Consider the following 23,542-nt stretch of genomic DNA (forward strand, 5'->3'; position numbering starts at 1 on the left):
CAACAGAGGACTACAAAATACACTGGGAAGGGCAGAGATATGGCCCAGTCAAAGGAACAAACTTACATTTCAATCAAGATACAGTTGAGATATTGTTTCACTTTAATGAAGCAGTCAATTAAAGATTTTCAAAGAAATATGCTAAATCGTATAAAAAACCAAATCAATGAGTTCAGGGAAGATAAGGCAAGAGAGATGAAGGATATAAAGAAACACTGGGGGAACATAAGGTAGAAATAGAAAGTTTGAAAAAACTACTGGCACAATCTATGGAAAAGAAAGGCACAACACAAGAGATGAAAGACACAATGGAGACATACAACAGCAGATCTCAAGAAGTGGAAGAAAACACTCAGAAACTGGAGAACAGGACACCTGAAATCCTACACACAAAGGAACAGATAGGAAAAAAGAATGGAAAAATATGAGCAATGCCTCAGGGAATTGAATGACAATATGAATTCCATGAATGTATGTGTCATGGGTGTCCCAGAAGGAGAAGAGAAGGAAAAAGGGGCAGAAGCCATATAGAGGAAATAATCAATGAAAATTTCCCATCTCTTATGAAAGACATAAAATCACAGATCCAAGAAATGCAGCATATCCCAAACAGAATAGAACTGAATAGATCTATGCCAAGAACTTAATAATCAGATTATCAAATGTCAAAGACAAAGAGAGAATCCTGAAAGCAGCAAAAGAAAAGCAATCCATCACATACAAAGGAAGCCTGATAAGACTATGTGCAGATTTCTCAGTCGAAAATGTGGAGGCAAGAAGGAAGTGGTGTGATATATTTAAGATACTGAAAGACAAAAACTACCAACCAAGAATCCTATATCCAGCAAAACTGTCCTTCAAATATGAGGGAGAGTTTAAAATATTCTCTGACAGACAGAAAATGAGAGAGTTTTTGAACAAGATACCTGCTGTACAGGAAACGCTAAAGAGAGCACTATGGACAGACAGGAAAAGACAGGACTGAGAGGTTTGCAATACAATTTAGGGTGTTGGTAGCACAACAATGTAAGTACACTGAACAAAGATGGCTGTGAGTATGATTGAAAGAGGAAGGTTAGGAGCATGTGGGACACCAGAAGGAAAGAGAATAGATAAAACTGAGATGGTATAACTCAGTGAAACCTAGAGTGCTCAAAAATCGTGATAAAATGTACAAGTATGTTTTTACATGAGGGAAAACAAATGAATGTCAACCTTGCAAGGTGTTAAAAATGGGGTGGTATTGGGAGAAAATACAATCAATGCAAACTAGAGACTATGGTTAACAGAAACATTGTACTATGATTCCTTTAATGTAACACATATACCGAAGCCAAATGCCTATAAGAGGAGGATATAAGGGAGGGGTATAAGACTCTTGGCATTGGTGGTGTTGTCTGGCTTTTTAGTTTAATTCTATCTTTCCTTTTTTTGCTTTTTGGCTGTCATTTTTTCATCTTTCTTTTTCTTTTTCTTCTATCTCTCTACCTTCTTTGACTCTTCCTCCTCCTTTGTGGAAGTAATGGAGATGTCCTTATATAGACAGTGGTGATGGTGGTGAATGCATAAATACATGATTATACAGGGAACCATTGATGGTTTACTAAGGATGGAATGTGTGGTGGATGAACAAAACCATCTTAAAAAAAAACGGGATGATGAAGAAACCTTCAGGACACTATGTTGAATGAGATGAGTCAGACATAGAAGGACAAATATTGTGTGGTCTCACTGATATGAACTAATTATAATATGTAAACTGATAGACATGAAATATATGTTACCTGGATATAGAATGAGGCTAAGAATGGGGAGCAATTGCATATTATGAACAAAATGTTTAACTAGGTTGAACTTGAGTGTTTGGAAATGGACAGAGGTGATGATAGCATGTGATTGTGAGAATAATTAACAGTGCTGAATGGTGTATGAGTGTGGTGGAAGGGGGAGACTTGGGGACATGTACGTCACCAGAAGGAAAGTTGGAGATTAAAATATGGGACTATATAAAACAGTGAATCTTCTGGTGGACAATGTCCTTGATTAAGTGTACAAATATTAGAAATCTCTTTCATGAACTAGAACAAATGTTTGACACTATAGCTAGAAGTTATAATAGAGTGGTGTATAGGGGAAAATATACCTATTGCAAACTATGTACTACAGTTAGTTGTATTTTAACATTCTTTCATCAACAGTAACAAATGTACTATACCAATACCACAAGTCAGTAACGAAGGAGGTGGGGTTAGGGGTATGGGAAAATTTGAGTTTTCTTTATTGTTTTTATCTCTTTCCTAGAATAATGGATGCACAGCTGTATGATGGTACTGTGGGCAATTGATTAAGCACATTGGATGATTGCATGGTATGTGAACAATCTCAGTAAAATTGAATTTTTAAAAAGTAAATGAATAATGGGGGGAAGCAATATGAGATATTTGGGGTGTCCTTTTTTACTTTTATTTTTATTTTTATTTTTTGGAGTAATGAAAATGTTAAAAAAAATCTATTGTGGTAATTAATCCACAACTATATGATGATACTGTGAAAAACTGTACACTTTGGATGATTGTATGGTATATGAATATATCTCAATAATATAACTAAAAAATTAAAAAAAAAAACTTATTACAAAACTACAGTAATCCAAACAGCATGGTACTGGCACAAGGATAAACATACAGATCAATGGAGTCAAACTGAGACTTCAGAAATAAACCCTCACATCTAGGGTCAATTAATTTTTAACAAGGATACTAAGTACATGCAATGAGGAAAGAACAGTCTCTTCAACAGATGTTGCTGGGAAAACTGGATATCCATATGCAAAAGAATGAAAGTGGACCCCAATTTCATACCATATAGAAAATTAACTCAAATGAAATGAAAACCTAAATATAAAACCAAAACTCTAAAACTCCCAGAAGAAATCATAGGGAAGCATCTTCAGGAAGTTATGTTAGGCAATGGTTTCTTAGACTTTACAATAGAATGAGAAACAAAGAAAAAATAAATAGGACTTCACCAAAATGTAAAACTTTTGTGCAGCAAAGGATTTCATCATGAAGGTAAAAAGACAGCCTAATGAATGGGAAATATATTTGGAAATCACATAACCAATAAGAGTTTGATATTCCAAATATAAAAGGAAATCCTACAACTTAAAACCAAAAAAAAAAAAAAGTTAAAAAGAGGCAATGTTGGGGACAATTAAGGTAGCATATATAATATTCACCTTCAGCGATACTGGTAACATGCAACATGGCCGCCAGGGCTGATGCAAGAACAGCTTAAGCTATAATTAGCCTTCTTCAAGGAAGTAACAGTAGTTCCCACCTAAGCAGTAGCTAGTTCGCGCCTAAACAGTGGCCACCCATTGGCCATCCACCCTAGCAACAGCAATCACCAATCCCAGACCGCTACCTGTCCTTATTAGCCACCCCCTCTCCCTCCAGGGCATATATACCCTGCCTCTTCAATAAAGTTTTGTAGCTTGATCAGAAACCTGTCTTGCTGTCATTCTTCGTGTCTCTTGTCCCATACCATTCTTCCTTCGCAGGACTTGGAGCTTCCGTTGATTGTCCCGCGGGCCGGGACAAGGCAAAAGACTTCAATAGACAGATCTCCAAAGAAGATATATATTTTAGTTTCCTAGGCTTCTCAAAGCAAATACCATGAAATGTTTCAGCTTAAACAATGGGAATTTATTCACTCACAGCTAGAGTCCAGGAAATGTTCCAATCAAGACATCATCAAGCCAATGTTTTCTTCCTGAAGATTGGCTCCTCTGCCACATGGCAAGGCACATGATAGTGTCTGCTGTTCTCTCCCTTCTCTTCTGGGTTTTGTTGCTTTCAGTTTCTTGCCTTGGTTTTTTCTCCCTGAGTCTGAATTTCATTTTCTTATAAAGGACTCCAGTAATAGGAATAACATCGATCCTGGTTGAGGTGGGATAGACCTTAACTGAAGTAAACTCTTCAAAAGGTCATAGTTACAATGTGTTACACCCACAGGAATGGATTAGATTTAAGAACATGATTTTCTGGGGTGAATATAGCTTCAAAACACCACAATATGCAAATGGCCAAAAAGCACATGAAAGATGTGCAACATTATCCATTAGGGAAATGCAAATCAAAACCACAAGATACCATTTCACATCCACTAGTGTTAGCGGAGCTCCCTTTTGGCAAGAAAGATGTTACTGGAGTTCCATTCCAGGCTTGCTGTCTCATCACACAAAGGAATTCAAGGACAAGTAGATATAAGCAAGTGAGAAAGTTTTATTGAGGAAAGTGAAAGTACATGCTCTAAGGGGTGAGCACTGGCATGCTCAAGAGAGATGCATCACACGTGGTTTGGCAGAAGGCTGTTTATCAAATCAAACAAAGGGAGGTGGGGTTTGAGACGGTACACTTGGCACATTGTGATTGGTGAGTAATCATTCAAATTAAGTAGTGTAAGTAGGCTGTTGCTATTGGTTGACTATACATTCTTGTGATTGGTTAATTAACACATATAACCCAAGGTTTGTTAGTAAGCTATTGCAATAGGTTGAATACACATTCAAATCGAGGATCATAAACAGGTTATTGTGATTGGTTCATGCCCTGTGGTTGAACAACATATCTTATTTTGGTCAACCTCCTCAGGTTTCAGAAGCCTGACTGTTCTCACCAGATGCCCCCCTCCCTGCATCGAGTCCAAAGGTGCCTCAGAGTCTGCAAGATGTTTTTCCTACATCTCACATGCCTCACTATGTGCATTTTCCATATTAAAAAAAAACAAACAGAAAACTACAAGTGTTGGAGAGGATGTGAAGAAACAGGAACACTCATTCATTGCTGGTGTGAATGTAAAATGGTACAGCCACTGTGGAAGACAGTTTGGTAGTTCTTCAGGAAGCTAAGTATAGAATTGCCATATGATCCAGCAATCCCACTACTAGGTGTATACCCAGAAGAACTGAAAGCAAGGACTCAAACAGACATTTGCACACCGATGTTCTTAATAACATTATTCACAATTGCCAAAAGATGGAAGCAACCCAAGTGTCCTTCGACCAATGAATGGATAAACAAAATGTGGTATACACATATGATGGGATATTATTCAGCTGTAAGAAGGAATGAAATCCCAATGCACGCAACAACATGGATGAACATTGAGGACACTGTGTTGAGTGAAATAAGTCAGACACAAAAGGACAAATACTGTATGATCTCACTAATACAATCTAATTATAATAAGCAAACTCAGAGTTGAAATCTAGAATATAAGTTACTAGGAGATAGAATGAGAGTAGACAATGGGGATCTGATGCTTAATTTGTGCAGAATATCTAGGGAGGTTGATTATAAATGTTTGGAGATGGATAGAGGTGATAGTACCACATTATTGTGAGTGTAATTAACAGCACTGAATTACGTTTGTTATTGTGGTTGAAAGCAAAAATTTTGTGTCATGTATGTTACTACAATGAAAGAAGATAAAATGTGTCTGTATAACACAGTGAACCCTGTTGTGGACAATGGACTGTGGTTCATGGTACAGGTATGTTCCAGTTTGCTGAAGCTGCTATAATGCAAAATACCAGCAATGGATTGGGTTTTATAAAGGGGATTTATTAGGTTACAAATTTACAGTTCTAAGGCCATAAAAGTGTCCAAAGTAAGGCATCAACAAGAGGATACCTTCAGTGAAGAAAGGTCAATGTTGTCTAGAACACCTCTTCAGCTGGGAAGGCACGTGGCTAGTGTCTGCTGGTCCTTTGCTCCCAGGTTCCGGTTTCAAAATGGCTTTCCCCAAAATGCCTCTGGGCTCTGTCTCTCTTAGCTTCTCTCAGCTCTCTGCTTGGTTCTCCTGGGGTGTTTCTCTCTAAGTGTCTGGGAGTCCTCTCTTAGCACCTCCAAGGTAAACACTGGACTTCATCTCTTAGCTTAGCATCTCCAAATGTCCTTCTGTCTGCATCTCCCAGTGTCTCCAAGCATCTGGGTCAGTGTGGGCTCTCAGCTCTCTTAAGTATGCCAGTGATCTAATTAAGACCCACCCAGAATGGGTGGGCCACATCTCCATGGAAATGATCTAATCAAAAGGTCTCACCTACAGTTGGGTGGGTCATATCTCCATGGGAACATTCAATCAAAAGATTCTACCCTAATCAAAAGACTAGTAAGTCTGTTCCCACAAGATTGCATTAAAGAACATGGCTTTTGTGGGGACATAATAGATTCAAACCAGGGCAAGGTATAAGAGTATTCTTTCATGAATTAAAACAAATGTATGAGTATTACAATGTGTTAATAATAGGTGGTATATGGAAAAAAGTACACCTAATGTAAACTATGGACTATAGTTAACACTAATATGTCAATATTCTTTCATCAGTTGTAACAAAGGTACCACACACTAATGCAAAGTGTCAGCAGTAGGGGGGTATATGGGAACATTGTGTTTTTTACATGACTTTTCTGTAAACCTATAACTTTTCTAATTGAAAAAAATAATAATTTTTAAAACATTATGCTAAGTGAAAGAAACCAGACACAAATTATTACATATTGTATGGTTCCATTTATATAAAATGTAAATATAAATAAATCTACAGAGACAGAATTAGATTAGTGGTTATACAGGGCTGCGGAAGGATAGGGGTTTGAGAGGTGACTGCTAAGTAGTATGGGGTTTTTCTTTTTGGTGTAATGAAAATGTTCTAAAATTGATTGAGTTGATGAATGCACAACTCTTTGATTATACTAAAGGCCATAAATTTTGGATGGATTTTATGGTATGTGAAGATATCTCAATAAAATGGCTTTTAAAAATTATTTTTTAGTAAACCTTGGCTTCAGCGAAGGACCAGAAGGGAGCATTTGAATGCCACCACCAAGACTGTGAATTGGCACAACCATGCCAGGGACTTGCACGTATACACAAAGACCAAACAGTACCACTTTTATTATTTAACCTGAGGAAATAATCAAGAATGAGAACAAAGATTTTTCTACCACAATGCTGAACATACAGTTATAGGATCAGGTGATAGAACAGCCTACAAAATTACATGTACAGGATGTTCCCAATTTGTTATACAGAAAAAATGAAACTGTGCAGAGAAGATTCCAAAATGTTAATAATATCTCCAGACCATGATACCATGCATCTAATTCTGCCTGTTCATTTGCACCACAGCCCTTTGCTCACAGAAAACATTTGGAGCCCTTCTGTTTGTATTATTCTGATTTTATGTTTTAAAAAGAATCAAACTTCAAATTTGGAAAGACCTTCAAAAACTCTCCCAGTCTTCATTCAATCCACTACTACTTCAGATTTCCATGTCATTCATACACCACCTGTTCAATTTAATATTAGTATTTAAATCAACTCACTTTTTTAATACACAGGTCTAATGTGCCAGCTAATAGTCACAACATTACAATAAATACTTGACTATTAAAATTTAAAACATCTGTCTGTATACCACCTAAAATCACCTCATATTCCTCCTGTGGGAAACAATCATCGGGTCCAACCACCCATTCATTCCAGAAATCCTTCCTGACTGGGTCCTATTTGAATAAATGTCAACTGAAACAATGGGTCCTTCACCTGAAAGGTGTGGAATCCCCTCCAATAGATGTTTCCTTATCTGAGAGTTCTGGGAATGGGAAGGGCCACCCTGCTCTGTGTCCTGATACTCTTTGCCTATTATGATGGAGGCTTGGGCTCATTTATTTCTTCAAGCAGCACTCACTGAATGCTTACCATTATGCCAAGTGTAATTCTAAACATATCACAAATATGAACATATAACCCTCATAACAGCCCTATGAGGGAAGTGTAGATTTAACAGACAGATGTTAAGTTGGTTATTTCAAGGTGTGGTACCTTGTAGAGAACTTAATTACATAGCTTCTTAAACCACTTACCCACCTGGATTTATATCTCCACCCCCACTTGTTTTTTCTCATTAACGCTTTAGTTGCTTAAATTGTGTGTGTGTGTTTCTGCATATATGTTGCAAAATCAACAGAGTGAATATCCTTAGCATTAATTTTCAAGTTTGTGTTTTGAACTGCATTCTGTTTGTGATCTTTAAGATACTGTCCCACATCTAATTTTTATTTTATTGCTGTTCTGTTACATCTTTTAGTTTCATTTACATTTTCTATTTCCTGTTGGTATCATTCTTGGTTTGTAAATTGAAAGCAAAAAGAAAACTCTTGAGGGCAATGATTAATAGGAGATTCTGTACCTAAACAGAGTTTGGATTTGTTTCCATTCCTTTGATTTCTGTTGCTTTCTTAAGTAGCTCTGCCACAGTGTATATGTTGAATCATCTAAAAAGCCTGGCCTCAATAAGTAGGACACTCAGGATAAAATTTGCTCCCAAAGGAGACTACTAGTATTGCCTTTTGGCTTCATATAACATTTAATTTCTTTACAAAGATTAATATATCTCTGTTATAAATAGTAATTGGATATTGGGCAAGGTATACATGAAAATGATAACAAGAGGATGAAATAAGTAGAAGGATCCAATCAGCAAAGGTCCCTTGGTACAATGTCCTGTATCTAACATTAACTACAACAACAACAAAACAAACAAACAAACAAAACAGTTAATACAGAATATAATGATAAGATGACATGGACCTGAATAATCCTTAAGTACTTTCAGAAAAATAACACATTTAAGAACATGTACTGTGAATATTTTCTCCCAGTCTATGGCTTGTCTAATCATTTCCTTAACATATCTACTTTTCCTTTGTAGTTATTGCTTTTTGCGTCCCATCTATGAAATATTTGCCAAAGTTTTCTTCTAGAAGCCTGATGGTTCTAGCTTTTATGTTTCAATCTATGACCAATCTGAAATTAATTTGTGTGTATGGAGTGAGATGAGGCAAGGTTAATTTTTTCCATTTGAATATCCAATTGATACAGAATTATTGGTTTAAAAAAAAAGAAAAAGGAAAAGACCTTCCTTTCCCCCACTGAATTGATGGCACTCTGGGCAAAAATCAACTGATGGTAGATGTGTGGATCCATTTCTGGACTCTATTCTGTTTCACTGATATATTTGTCTATCTTTATGCCAAGATCATAGTGTTGGTTTTTTTTATTGGAAAAAAAAATACATTTTGGAAGAACTCACTACATAAGGTGACAGAATTCCAAAATCAAATTACATAAAAATATACATCACAATTTCTTTGTACAATAGGTGAGAAAAATCTGCAGTGTAGAAAAATAGAGGCAAAGAATTAGGAAGGGCCAGGGAAAGGGGCATGAAGGTAAACAGCATTTTTAATAGCAAACCCAGAAGTTATGTAGAAAGCCTATAGCTCTACATGCTTCATTTATCCAACCCTTAACATTAGGCAACTGGAGGGCAAAAATGAAACCAAATTAGAATATTGTATTGTTTGGGCTAAATTTCAATAAACTGAATTCAGAACCAATGCGTTTTAGTTCTCAGGGGTAATGATGGGCTCAAGAGCTCTCAACAGCCAAAAACATTATTGCTACATCCAATCCAAGAGATGGGTGCAACTAGATTACAAAAAGGAGGAAGTACCTAATGATGGCCATTCTTCCGAAGTCATCATAAAAATCAAGTAATTGCTTATTCAGTATTTCAGTATTTGAACTAAATGATTAAGAACTTTCTGGCAAATAGAAGGGATAAAGCAAAGGGTAGTGTGTCAAAACAAGAAGATACAAAAGTTAAGTGAAAAGAGTTTAATGAAGCCTCAATGGTTTAAAAGGAAATTAAGTGGAAACTTTTAATCCTAATTGCTTTTCATCTGACATGCTTTAAGGAGTCTTGTAAAACTGATAAGAAACAATGAATAGGGAAAGAAAACCTGCTAAAATCTTTTAGAATTTACATGATTCTTAATCTACCACAAGAAAGCATTATTTGGTACAAGGTGTATTTGTGGATGTACATGAACAGTATATACATTATCTGGATGATGTTGTGCTATGTACAGGTCTTTACAATTCTTCCTGAAGGTTAAAACAGTTCATTAGAATTCAAAATGTGTAATCATCTGTAAGTTGGCACTTGTTAGGCTCTTGTCAGCATTGATAACTGGCATGTTTTATTGCAGCCCAGTTCCAGCCAGTGTCTGCCAACTTGTTACATCAGAAGTCCAGCAATAGGTGGGTAGAGTGCAGGAAAAACATGGCCATGTTTCTCAATTGGAGACCCTGAAATAAGTGAATTCCTAGCTGCTGAACAAATGTCACTCAAAAGCAGTCTTGACTTTTTCTTACACAACGGGCAACTTTCCTGTTGAATTCTCCATTTCTGTCTTCCCTCCATTCCTTCGCAGCATCAACATAAGCAGGTGAGTCTCCATTAGGGTCTGCCAGCATAGCAATAACACTAACCATGATGGTTTCCACGGTGTGGATAGGGGGCCAGCGTTCCTCTGGCTTTTCATAACCATATTTATCTTCCCCAGGCTCATGAAGAATAGAAATGCACACATCACCATTTTTATCAACATTCGGATGCCAGATTTCATAATGAATTTCATTTAGGAGGCTGGAGGGGATCATCTTTTGGGAAAGTAAGATGAGCCTTAAAAACACCACCTTCATAAAGAGTATCTGGAGGACCAATAATAAGGACTTCCCATCGGTAGAGATCATTGTCATCTATTAAACCTGCTGAAAAGCTTTCCACTGGATTTTTGTTGAGTTCTGCCAGCTGTCTTCGCAGCAGCAGTGCCGACTGCAGCTCCGTCATCCTCCCCGCCAAGGGCCCAGGCTAGCGCAGGGACTTCCGAAGGACTGGAGGGAGGCTCCGGGGGCGACTGGAGCTGGGTGTGCTGAGGAACCCAGGACCCCAAGACCGGAGAGCGGAAATCAAGGAAGGCCGGGCTGGGGCGCGATAGCGGCTCTTCGTTGCCTGTTCGGGTCCGTTCGGTCCAGCTCTTCTCACAGCACCTCACACCCCCATGGTGTTTTGATTACTGTAGGTCTTCAAATTAAGTAATATAAACAATTAAGTAGTGTAAGTCCTCTGACTGTATACTTCTTTTGAAGATTGTTTTGGCTATTCTATATTCTTCGTATTTCCATATAAATTTGAGAATCAACACATTAATTTCTTCCCCAGACAGACTGCTAGGATTTTGATTGTGATTGCATTGGCTCTATGGATCAACTGGAAGAGAACAGAAATCTTAAAAACATCAAGTCTTCTAATTTATGAACAGGGTATATCTCCCATTTATTTAAGAATTCTTTAATTTCTCTTAGTAATGTTCAAAGTAAAGGTTTTTCATGTCTTCCATTAAATTTACTCCTTTTTGATGCTGTTATAAATGACATTTTAGATTTCATTTTCCTATATATGTATACTTACAATACACCTATTTGACAAAAGACTCTTATCCAGCATACATGTATATGAACTCCTACAAATCAATAACATCTGCAGCAACAATAAAAAGCAGTTAAAAATGGACAAAAGACTTGAAGAGACAGTTAACAAAAGAAGACATAGGATTGGCCAATAGGCACATGAAATGGTGATCCACATCATTAGCCACCAGAAAACTGCCAATTTAAAACCATAATGAGATGCTATTTCACACCCACTGACAATTCCAAATGTTTATCAGTTTACTCCAGTTGCTTTGATACATTGGAGTTCTGATACATTGCTGGTGGGAAGTGTAAACTGATAAACTACATTGATAATTAGTTTGGCAGTTAAATATACACCTGCCCTATAACTCAGCAATTCCACTTTTGGATATTTATGAAAGAGAAATGAGACTTATATAAGAATGTTCATAGCAACCTTATTTAATTTATTCACGATGACCAAAAACTGGTACAACCCAAATGTCTATGAACAGGTGAATGGATGAACAAATCATTGTATATTCATACAAAATTAAAAAGGACAAACCATTATACATACACAACATGGATGAACCTCAAAAACATATTGAGTGATATAAGACAGACACAAAAGAGTACATACTGTGTGATTCCAAGTATATGATGTTCAAGATTAGGCAAATCTAATCTATGTTGATAGAAATAAAAAATGGAAAGGGATATGAAGGAATTTTCTGGAGTCTCATAAATGTTTTATATTTTATATCTTGTTTTGGGCGGTGGTACACACATGCATACAATTATCAAAACTCATTAAAATTAACACTTAAGATTGGAGCACTTAAGATTTTATTGCATATAAATTCCCCATTTCCTCTTTCACTCCCTAAAGTTATGAATAGCTGGGAAAAGTATGGGGGTGGGAGGGGGGCAGGTTGAGGAATATAGCAGACACTTTTGTTCTCTTTCAATAGCCAGTCACCCTTTCATCCTAAGAGGATCCTAATTTTGTTTAAGGTTTCAATCTGCCCTATTAGAAATCCTTACCTCACCAGACTCCCTAGCAGCTAGGGGTGGGACCTTGGGTCCTATTTCTCGCCAATGAGATGTACACAGAAGTCTATTGGCCAGGGCTGCTCTAAAGCTATTTCTTTCCTCATAAAAAAGGACTGACTCAGACATGTGTCTTTTACTGTTATCCCTTTCTTTTCTTCCTGTCTGGAACACAGCTGATCAAATAGACCTAGAAAATTCTGATATTCCTTGATACGAACCTATCCTTATCCTGCAAAGCAAGCTATGCGGACTCTGACTCATTATACAACTAAATAACTCTGTGAGTCAAAGTTTTTAGCCATCAAAATGAAAAAAAAAAGGCAATTTCTAGTGGAAATCAAGGATAACATATGCATTGCTGCATTAAAGTATATATAAGAATTTAATATATAAAGCAAGTGATGCTTCAAATTAATGGGGAAAACAGGCCATTCAAACAGATGGTATGGGTACAACTAGCTAATGATTTGAGAAAAATTAAGTTGAAATTGCTACCTTACAATGTATGATGTACAAAATAAATATAAATATATATAAATATATAAATAGAAAAAGCCAAAACCATAAAAGTGTTCAAAGGAATTATAATGATTAGGAATGGTCTTTCTAAGCATTACCCAAAAACCACAACCCATAAAGTTAAAAACCATCAGATTTAAAGATTTACAACTTCTGTATTATGAAATACATCATACAGACTAAATTGAAAGATAAACATCAGCTGTAGAGAAATACCATAACACATACAAAGGATTAATACCTCTAATATAAAAAATTCTTTCAAATCAATAATAAAAATGTAAATAACTAACAAAAAAACAGGAAAATGATATGGACAGAGTGTTGACATAAAAATACCAATGATAGTGAGCATATTAAAAATGCTGAGCCTCTCTAGCAATTATAGAAACAAAAATTAAAAAGAGATACTACTTTCCATGTTGGTAAACAATATAAGAGATTTAGAATCTTTAGCAATTACTATCTCTTATACCTTGAATGGGAATGGAAACTGGTACAATCTCTTCAAGGACTACTTGTAGAAACTTCTCCCCTAAAATCCATCTCACAGGACAACTCAAAGATGTGTGCAAAGATGCTTATCACAGCACTATTTTGATAGCAAAACCAGAACTACCTAAACAAAGAACAATAAAATAATGAAATAAAAATAAAGTACAACCACACTGCAGAAAACTGTTCAACCATTAAACAGAATGAAGCTGATCCACATAAAATGGCATGTAAAAAATGTACACATTACTTTACTGAGTGGGGGAAAAGTATTAGCTTTTGTCATTTTAAAAAATTTAAAAATTTAAGCTTTTATGAGAAATAATGATATGAAATTAATATTCTAGATCAGAGATCATTATCTTTGCAGATTTTTGGAAAATATAATTCATTCACTTAAAAAACGAAAAAAAAAAAAAAAAAACCCACCATGATTTATTTTACTTTCTTGGTGGGCAAGTTTTGCAGCTGATTTGTCCTGGCAGGCCCAAATGAATATTCTATTTCTAAGAATGTGATGTCTTCTCTGGGGGTGCAGAGCAGCACCTGGCTTGAAACTATCTAAGATTACAATCCCTGCAAGCTCTCTGGGACATAGCTGAAAAGATGCAATCACATTCCTTGGAAAGCCAAGGGTCCAGGCCCTCAGGAAAATGCTGGTATAGATGAGAAGTGACGCCATGACCTCCTTCCATAACAAGTGGAGATATTTTTCGATTTGGTTGAAAAATCAGGATAAGGTCTTTAATTTTCACAATGGAATTATAATTCCCTAGTCTGGTTTTCAGACATATAGGCCACTCAAAACCAGTAAAACAGAAAACCTGAATTTTAAGCCCACATTGGGAAATATACTCTTGAAACAGCACTGTGCCCACAATGCACATGGCACTAAAGCAGATGTGGTTCCTGCTCTATATCGAGTTTACCCTAGTGGGAAAGAGAACCATTAAATGATGGATTTCTGAATTACATCTGGGTTAATTATCACAAAGGAGAAACACAGGGCATTATAAGAATTTATAACAGAGGGGCTGGTCCTTGTCTGTAGGTGTCAGAGAAGGCTCCCATGAGAGAATCACATTCTTTCCACATGCAGATTCAAACCACCAGCGTCTCACCAGAATATTCCAGCCTAACTGATCTCTCTGCTTCTGCTGTGGTCCCCTGACTCTGTTCTCAAAAGAGAAGCTGCAGTGATCCTTTGAAACACAAATTGGATTATGTTGCCATTTGGTTAAAAACCTTCTAATGGGTCCCAACTCAGAGTAAAAGGTAAGTCCTCACAAAAGCCTACAATAACCTGCAACATCTGCCACAACAACCTGCCCCCAGGACCTCCCAGGTTTCATCTCCTACTCTTCTTCCTTAAATTGCTCTGCTCTGGCCATGCTGGCCTCCTTGTCGATTGATCCTTGAACAGGTCAGGCCTACTCCCAACTCCAGGTCCTTCTAATTGCTCTACAGTCTACCTGGGCCATTGTTTTCCCATCCACATGGTTCACACCCTCACCCTAAGGATTGACCTTAGTGAGGTCACCCCATCACAAATTACAACTCCTTCCAACATTCCTTCTGCATCTACCACCATCTGACATGCTAGATATTTTGCTTGTTTCTTTCCTTGCTTTTTCCCCCACTGGAATCAATGCTCCATAAGAGCATTTGTCTCTTTTGTTCATTACTGTATTCCCTGTGCCAATAAAAGTGCCCCCATAAATTGATTAGGCACTCAATAAAGATTTGTTGAATGAATGCAATAGTCTGAGAGATGATTGGAACTAATTAGCAAGGGAGCATGGGATAAAGCATTTCAAGCAGAAGAAACAGCATGCCCAAAGGCCCTCAGGAAAGAAGGAATAGGCCACATTTGAAGAACTAAAAAAGTATGCACAGCAAGGGAACAAGGGAGGGGTGGTATGAAGTGAGACTGGAGAAGTAGGACAGAACAAGTGGGACTGTACAGACCACGTAAGGAACTTTGGTCTCTTTAACAGCACCCAGAAGCCATTAAACCAAAGAGTGATACAATCAAATGTGCCTTTACAAGCCTCTGGCTTCAGTGTGAGATGTGGATTACGAGGTGGTAAAGTGGTTGTGGGAGACCAGTTGGCAGATTAGTGCAGAAACTCAGGCTACAGACAACTTCAGATGGACTGAGATGGCAGAGGCAGAGGTGAAGAAAAGGAAATAGATTCCAGAAATATGCAGAGGATAAAATACACAGATTTGGGTCACTGATCCCAGAAGGCATTAAGTGAAGGCACAGTTCCAACAATATTTCTTCCTTTCTCACTTGAGAACTGAATTAAGAAAGGTACCAGCACTGAGTTGGGGCAGGTGAGGGGGCTGGGGAGTGGGAGGCATGGGAAGGTGATCTGGGACACAATTCTGGAAATATTGAATTTGAGATAATTCTGAAGCATCCAAGTGGAGGTATCCAGTTGGCAGTTGGATATCCAGGCTAGTGTGACCAGATCATGAAAACTTGGGGTATTGCCTTCCAATGTAGAGTTGATTTTACTTATAGCTGATTGGGAATGAAAAGGTTTTAAATTACTAAGTAATTGGATGAGATCTATGAATTTGAAAAATTCTCTCTGACCACAGCATAAACACTTGTTTGGGGGAAGGCGCTCGGGTAGAAGCAGATAGAACTGTAAGGATGTGCTATAATAGGTCAGGTGAGAGAGGAGAGCCTGAGCAAGGGCAGGGGCAATGGGACAGTAAAAAGAGAACAGATGTTCCCTTTCTCTCCAACCCACCATCTGCACAGCCACTGGGGATTTTTCTAACATGTAAACCCAGTTCATCTCAATTCTCCACTTAAAACCCACATTCCTCAGCCTAACGATGGGGATCTTCCACAGTTTGTTCTCTGACAGCCTCTTCAGAATTCTCTCACCTCTCCACCCTTTGTCAAATTTCCCTAACACACCATTCTGCTTCAATCTGTATGTCCCTGCTCATGTTATTTTGTTCTGCATAACAAACAGCTTTCTTGGGGGTGGCGGGGGGAGGGGGCTCACCTCTTCCACTGGGAGAAATAGAAAAGAAGCACTGACATCTAAGAGCTGGGGTGACACTATCAGCCAGGTCTTAAAGTTGTTAGAAGCTGGCCTGGCAATCACAGTGAGGCCATATTGTTCTCCTGGTGGGCATAAACAATCCCATGGAACACCAACACAAAATCATTCTGCTACTGTGCTGAATGAAACAAAAAAGGCCTCTTCAAAATTATGTCTAAGCACAGACAAAAATAAGGTCTCTGTGCCACCAACAAAATACCAAACATCTCTCTCTCTGATAGGAGTAACTGCTGCTTCTTTATGAATTACAGCTTTAGTCTCACTCTAGTCTACCTCCCTCTAGAAAAAACTGAGATACCCAATGACAGAATTGCCCCCCCTTCTGTAAGCACCTAATACAGAACAAATTCTGCTTCCCAGGACCCTCCTCAAATTCACCAAACCAAAGCCCAAATCCTGTAAGTTCTTTCTAACACTCTTTTGATGACATGCCCCAACAGTTCCCCATGGTGTACATTCTCATTCACTACAATGAGAAATAAACCCAACTTGTTTAGCTACAGTTATGTTCCTGCGTGATCTCTGCTGTAGAATATAAGACATTGACAACTGTAACAGTAGGAAAGGATAGTTAAGTTTAGTTCCCATCTGAAGACTTCTTCCATTTTCTACGTTAAGTAAGAGATGACATAATTAACTGAAAATGAAGCATGTCAGGGATAGTGAGAAATATTCAAATTAAGTAGGCTGGATGGTGGGAGAGTGAGTTGACCAGAGCAAACTATTAGAATGGTCAGTCTCTGTTAAAGGCACAGGTGAGGCTGACTGGCATGAATTCATAGTAGGAACCAAGCTGCCCTATTTTGCTACTTCTACCACAAGTACTCAGGGAAAAAATGCATAGTTGGGTTCAACCAGGGTTTTCATTCTACAGGACTGAAAAGCAAGGGAGATAAAGGCATAACCAAGAGACTTACTGAATGATGGACTTTGAAATCTAAGCTCAGTTGAGCAGTAACAGCAGTCAGGAAGAGTCTAAAGGACAGAGAAAACTACGTAGGTCCTGAGGAAAAACAGGCTGGAAAAAAGAGATTGGGGTTGAAGAGGTCTGTGCTGCTCCTTTGTGAGGTAATGCAGCATCAAGATGAAAATTCAGGCTATTATGGTAGGACTGGGTGGCAGAGGTGGATGAGAGTGCTAATCACCACATACAAGGTGGTTCCGTGTATAGACTGGGTCTTCCACGTGGACACTGAAGTCAAGGGAAATCATGCCCCCAGTCTTCAGTAAATTAGGATGAATAATCAGTAGCAGGTAGAGAATGGCAATCAGGAGGAGAGGGTGATCCAGTTAAGCAGGATGGGCCTTAGGGAAATGGCATGGAGGAACAAATAGCAGGGAGGAGTCATATGTTAAATCCCGTGATCCTGAGATATGCAACGTATGAGAAATAGAGGCACCACTTGAGAGGATTTCAAGAAAAGGACATCCCTAAGGAAGGGCCAGGGTTAAGGCAAAGAGGAAGGGAATGGCTAAGGGCAAGTTGAGGAAATAGAGGAGTCTGTTGATTATGGAGTGGTAATCTCAGAGGATTCAGAGAGGGTTTAGGGAAGCAGGGAGAGGGAAGACAAGAGTGGAGAGCTGACTTAGAGGCACAGGATAGCATGATGGGGATAATAAGAGAAGAGTATGGGGGGAGGGGTTAGTTATGATGGTAAGCGCTCAATCAATATCTGTCACATCAAAAGTAATTATTAAGCATAATCCTAATATATCCAATCAGAAAAGTCTGAATATAGGACTCTAAGAGAGATAGCATAACGATGATGGTAATGGTTTAAAGACACTGGGTAAGGTAGTAATGACAATAACTACCATAACTACTGTATGTGAGCACTCATTATGTGCCTAATAATCCTCACAACCACCCTCTGAGACAGGTAACATCATTATCCCCGGAAGCACTCTATACCAAAAGAGAAAACAAACAAAAACAGAAGTAATAGAACCATAAGTGCCCTGGGAAGTTAACTGGCTTTATCAATGCTACTTTATGGATTTGATTGCTAGAACTCAGGGCAGCAGGAACCAGTCTGACCCACAGTTGCTACATAGTCAGCAACTTCAACCAAATAATATTCAGACAGAAGAGAAATAATAATAATTTATTGAGGCCTAATAAATGGTCAGACCCTGTGTTAAGTACTTTGCATTGATTACCTCGTTTCATCCTCACACATAAAAGGAAGGTTACCACTATTATCCCCACTTTAAAGATAAGCAGACTGAGGCAGAAAAAGGACAGTCATTTACCCAATATTCAGGCAAGGAATTCCTTAATTAGTAACATGATTTACTGACAAGATGTAAGGGCTGAATATGTTATAGTGAGACACAGATTACAATATCATGGAACTTGGAAGGCATTAAGTCCTGCAAAATGCCTTAAAACATTAATTTATGGATTCTTATGAGATCTTCATGTTTGTTTCAAAGAAAGGAAACCCAGTACAAAAAAAGCTTTGATGAAATGCACCCAGATGACCATTGCAACCTGTCTTAATAGCTCAATACCTTTCTCAGAAGATTCTGATACAGTGGGTCCAGAGTGAGCCCAGAGCATCTGTATTTTTTAAAAATTCTGCATAAGAAATGATGATGTACAGTTGGGTTCACATCACAGGATGGGAATTACGCTTTATATTCTTGACTATACCAAACCTACACTTCCTCAGCACTGTTTAAAAGTTGCTGGACACAGAGGTTATCAGAAACTGAGCCAGAGAAGAGCTAATATTACAAAAACAGTTCAGCAGAGAGTAAGGAAAGGCATGTGCTAGTTGAATTAATTCTCTGTACTTTTCTGAGTAACTGAACCATTTCATAGTTATTTATATTTTTAAAGAAAGTTTGCAAAGAATATTACCAACAAATATTAAAGAAAGCTAACCCTAATGTGGTACAAAAGGAACTATATTTCCCTCTGGTAATTTTGATGGCACTTCCGACTCTCATAACAAAGAGTGGCTAATATGAGAAAGATTATTTCTTATTTGAAGATGCTAAGGATATGCAGCAATATATAGTTCAAATGTTTATTTGGTCAATATCAACTGAGAGCTAGAGAAGAAGTAAAGTTGAGTATAATCATTTAAGATCACACATTTCATCAGTGACAGTTTCCAAGCCTTTAGTCTTTACATATTTGTGAATCTATTTACTTATTTAAACAATGACCAATCACACCTACTACATGCCAGACCCTGCTCTGTGATTCACTAATATTAAAAATTATTTAAACTTAAAAACCATCCTATGAGGTGGGTATTTTTATTATTCACATTTTACAGATCAGGAATATGAGGCACAGATGATATAGTAACTTGCTTAAGTTTACACATTAATAAGTGGTAGACCTAGACCAGTGACTGAGTGTCAGGTTCCAGATTCCAAGCTCTGAATCACTATGCTTAGTCTTCATGAACCCACAAAATGGGCTAGTGGTAATGATTAACTGCTATATTCTGGCTTAATCCAAAACTCTTGTTTGCCCTACCCTACAGTTCCTACATGGTCCCAGTCTGCTTCTTTTGCCTTAAGATATTCTTTCAGTTCCTCTAAGAGTTCATACTCCTTCCTTGCTGCTGTATCACTGCCTGAACCCATATTTTTTTCTGCCTTTTATTCTCAGTTTAAATATCATTGCCTAAATCACAAGTTCTAATGGCACCCTGTGCTTCTTTTCAGCACTCAACACAAAATTGAAATTACATATTTCCTGGGTGATTATGTTTCCTGCCTGTCTTTTCCAAGTAGACTGCGAGTAGGGCAGACACCATGTCTGTCTTGTATTCCCAATCACTGAATCTCTAACAACGAGCACAAAGTAAGGGCGTGGCACAAAGTAAACTCTAGATAATTTTCATTGAAGAATGAATAGACTGCACTCAAGCTGCAAGTTTTTTTTCCTCTGACACGACGCTGTGCTCGCATACATATACACGCATCCACATACATACACCTTTGCTACTGCACCCCTAACAGTGAAGACGCCTGTTGTATATAGGAAGGAGCTCTGGGAACAGGAGACGTATGTTACTGGCTCTGGAAATAAATACTGTGGTGGCCCTCGACAGGTCATTTCCCCCCTCAGTGGCATGAGTTTCAGATGCACAATGGGGATCATGGTAACTCCCAGTGGACCGTAGCCTCCGAAAGAAAACTTGCTCTTCTCATAACCCATAAAGAGTGCAGTTATTATGTGCTTCATGCCAAAAAGGCAGAGCGCACGTCTCCCTGGTTCAGTGACGTAACTCCAATGATGGGAGTCCCAGGGTTTGTACCATGCCAGACACACAGTAGGCATTCAATAATTGCTACACGAATAAACCCCTGCTGTGCACTTCACAGATGTGAAGCGAGGACTGCACGAGTGTATTCCTTACACCTGGATCCCCCTCCCATCCAGGCCCCTAAGCCTGCTCCATGAGGAGGAACAGGAAGTACCCGAAGAACCCCCCTCAGACTAACGGCGAAGGGCGTGGCGATTCCGGAGTGTTGTGCCCACTAGGAATACGGAAGCTGGGAAACAGGCGGCCCGAGAACCACCGAGATACAGTAAGAGAAAGCGATGTCTGGACTCCACGCTGCTCGGCAGGCACGGCACAGTAACCCCACCCACGAAACCTCCCCCCCACCCCATTTATTGGCACCTCGGATGGGCTGCTCATTGGGCAATTTCACCGCCCCCTCGTTCAGCGGAGGTTCTCATTGGAGGAATATTTTATCCCCGCCCACACAACCCGGTAGTTCAGCCCGGGAAAAGTAAACTGAAACTAGTGCAAGAGAGGGCCGAATGGTTTCTGGGAATTGCAGTCTTAGGTGCTTTTGGCAGGCCACCAGGTTTCTTATTGTCGGTCACGAATTTTTTTTTTTTTAGATTTTTTTTTAATTTAATATATTTTATTTTGAAATAAATTCAATCTTACAGGAACAGTTGCAAAAACAGTACAAACCCCATTCATAGAACTCCATCATACCCCGATACCCCTCCCCCATACCCCGTTCCATCACCTTTAACATCCCGTCACAGCACCATTTCTTTCTTTCTTTCCCTCCCTCTCTCCCTCCCTCCCTCCTCCCTATCTGTCATCCATCATCTATTGCTCTGTCCTCTGAACATATGAGAGCAAGCTGCACATATCTTTGAACAAAATATAATTCACATATACCTTTCCCATGGACAAGAGCATTCTTTTATGCAATCTCATTAAGCGCAGCTAAGAAGTTCAAGAAATTCAACACTGATATAAAGCTTACATTCTATATTTCCTTTTCTTTTCTTGTGTCCCATCTTTGTCCCTTTGAGCCTCCTCTCCTCCATCCTCAGATGCCATCCAGGATCATCCTTGGCATTCAATTGTCATCTATTTAGACTGTCTTTTTTTTTTTTTTTTTTTTTCAATTGCGGAAACATATATATAGCCTAAATCTTCCCATTCCACCCCCTCCCTAGCATTCCATTAGTGGGATTAATCACATTCAGATTGTTGCAATGCTATCACCTTCCCACCATTCATTTCTAGAAGTTTCCCTTCACCCCAAACAGAAACCCTACTCTCATTTCTTAACTCCCCATTGCCCCTTCCCCCACTTCTCAGAACCCCTACTCTACTTTTCATGTCTATGGTCATATTCTCTGATACTTTCTTTGTGTTTACCGTGGGGCTTAAATTTAACATCTTAAATCTGTAACAATCTTGTTTTTCTTTGATACCAACTTATTTTCAATATGACACATAAACTATGTTCCTATACTCCATCATTCCCCCACCTTTATGTAGTTCTTGTCAAAAATTACCCATTTTACATTGAGTTCAAAACCACTGATTTATCATTACAGTTTATGCATTTTAGATCCTGCAGGAAATAAATAGTGGAGTTATAAATCAAAAATACAGTAGTATTGGTATTTATATTTTGTCCCGGCCGGCGGGACGTTCAACGGAAGCTCCGAGTCCTGTGAGGGAGGAATGGTATGGGACAAGAGACACGAGGAATGACAGCAAGACAGGTTTCTGATCAAGCTGCAAAACTTTATTGAAGAGGCAGGGTATATATACCCTAAGGTAGAGGGAGTGGCTAGTACGAACGGGTGGCGGCCTAGGATTGGCTGCTGCTGTTGCTAGGGCGGATGGCAGATGTAAGGCTAGCACAGGATTGGTGGCTACTGTTGCTGGGGTAGAAGGCAGGTAGTAAAGCTAGCACTCTAGATGTGAATCTTAGGCGCGAACGGCTATCACTTCCGTAGAAGGCTGAGGGCAACTTAAACTGTTGTTACATCAGCCCCAGCTGTCATGTTGCATATCTCCGGCATCGCTGAGGGTGGATTTTATACATGCTACCTTAATCGTCCCCAACATCTCCTCCCTTTGTTTTTCAAAAGGATGGAGGAAGAATGCTGATCGAGCACTCTTTTGGCATTAACCTGCTGGGGGAAATAGAGGCCTCATTCCCCAAGTTGTTTGTGGCTCTGTTTTTCTGGGGAGGGGAGTTTTTGGCAGAGCAAAACCCCTATGCAAATGAGGCATATTTCTCAAGGAGCTCGAAAATGGCCTTTAATTGCTTTGGCCCTCCTTTGCAGTGCTTTGCCTCGCACCCAGCGGTACCAATCATAGCATACGCTAGAAGCATATTTTCGAGTTATATGCTGCTCCCGTAGGAGGGGGTTTCTTACCCGTAAGGGTGGGTAGCAGTCAGATGATCTGGATCCAAACCCTGGTCAGCGAGGTGAAGCCGGTGATAATGCACTTGAATAGGCTTGCTTAGGGCAGAGTCAATTTGATCCTTAACTAGCTGTATTATTCTTTTTATAGCCCAAGGAGCAAAAGATATTATAAGGATTATGGTTACTAAGGGGCCTAGTATAGGGAGGAGGTAAGGGAGGATTCCATTAAGTCCCCAGGAGATACCTCCTTGGGTTTCTCGCTCACGTTTGCGATTTTCAATTCCTTCCCTAAGTTTGGTCATAGAATCCTTAACTATGCCAGAATGGTCAGCGTAAAAGCAACATT

The 23,542-nt window shown here is 38.8% G+C and overlaps 1 pseudogene; it reads right to left on the minus strand.

Moving 5' to 3' along the window:
- Window positions 1–10,260: 10,260 nt before the first annotated feature.
- LOC119517024 lies at window positions 10,261–10,780 on the minus strand (annotated as a pseudogene).
- Window positions 10,781–23,542: the final 12,762 nt, after the last annotated feature.

Source organism: Choloepus didactylus, chromosome 21 (assembly GCF_015220235.1).
Source record: "Choloepus didactylus isolate mChoDid1 chromosome 21, mChoDid1.pri, whole genome shotgun sequence".
In the NCBI taxonomy this organism is placed as follows: domain Eukaryota; kingdom Metazoa; phylum Chordata; class Mammalia; order Pilosa; family Megalonychidae; genus Choloepus; species Choloepus didactylus.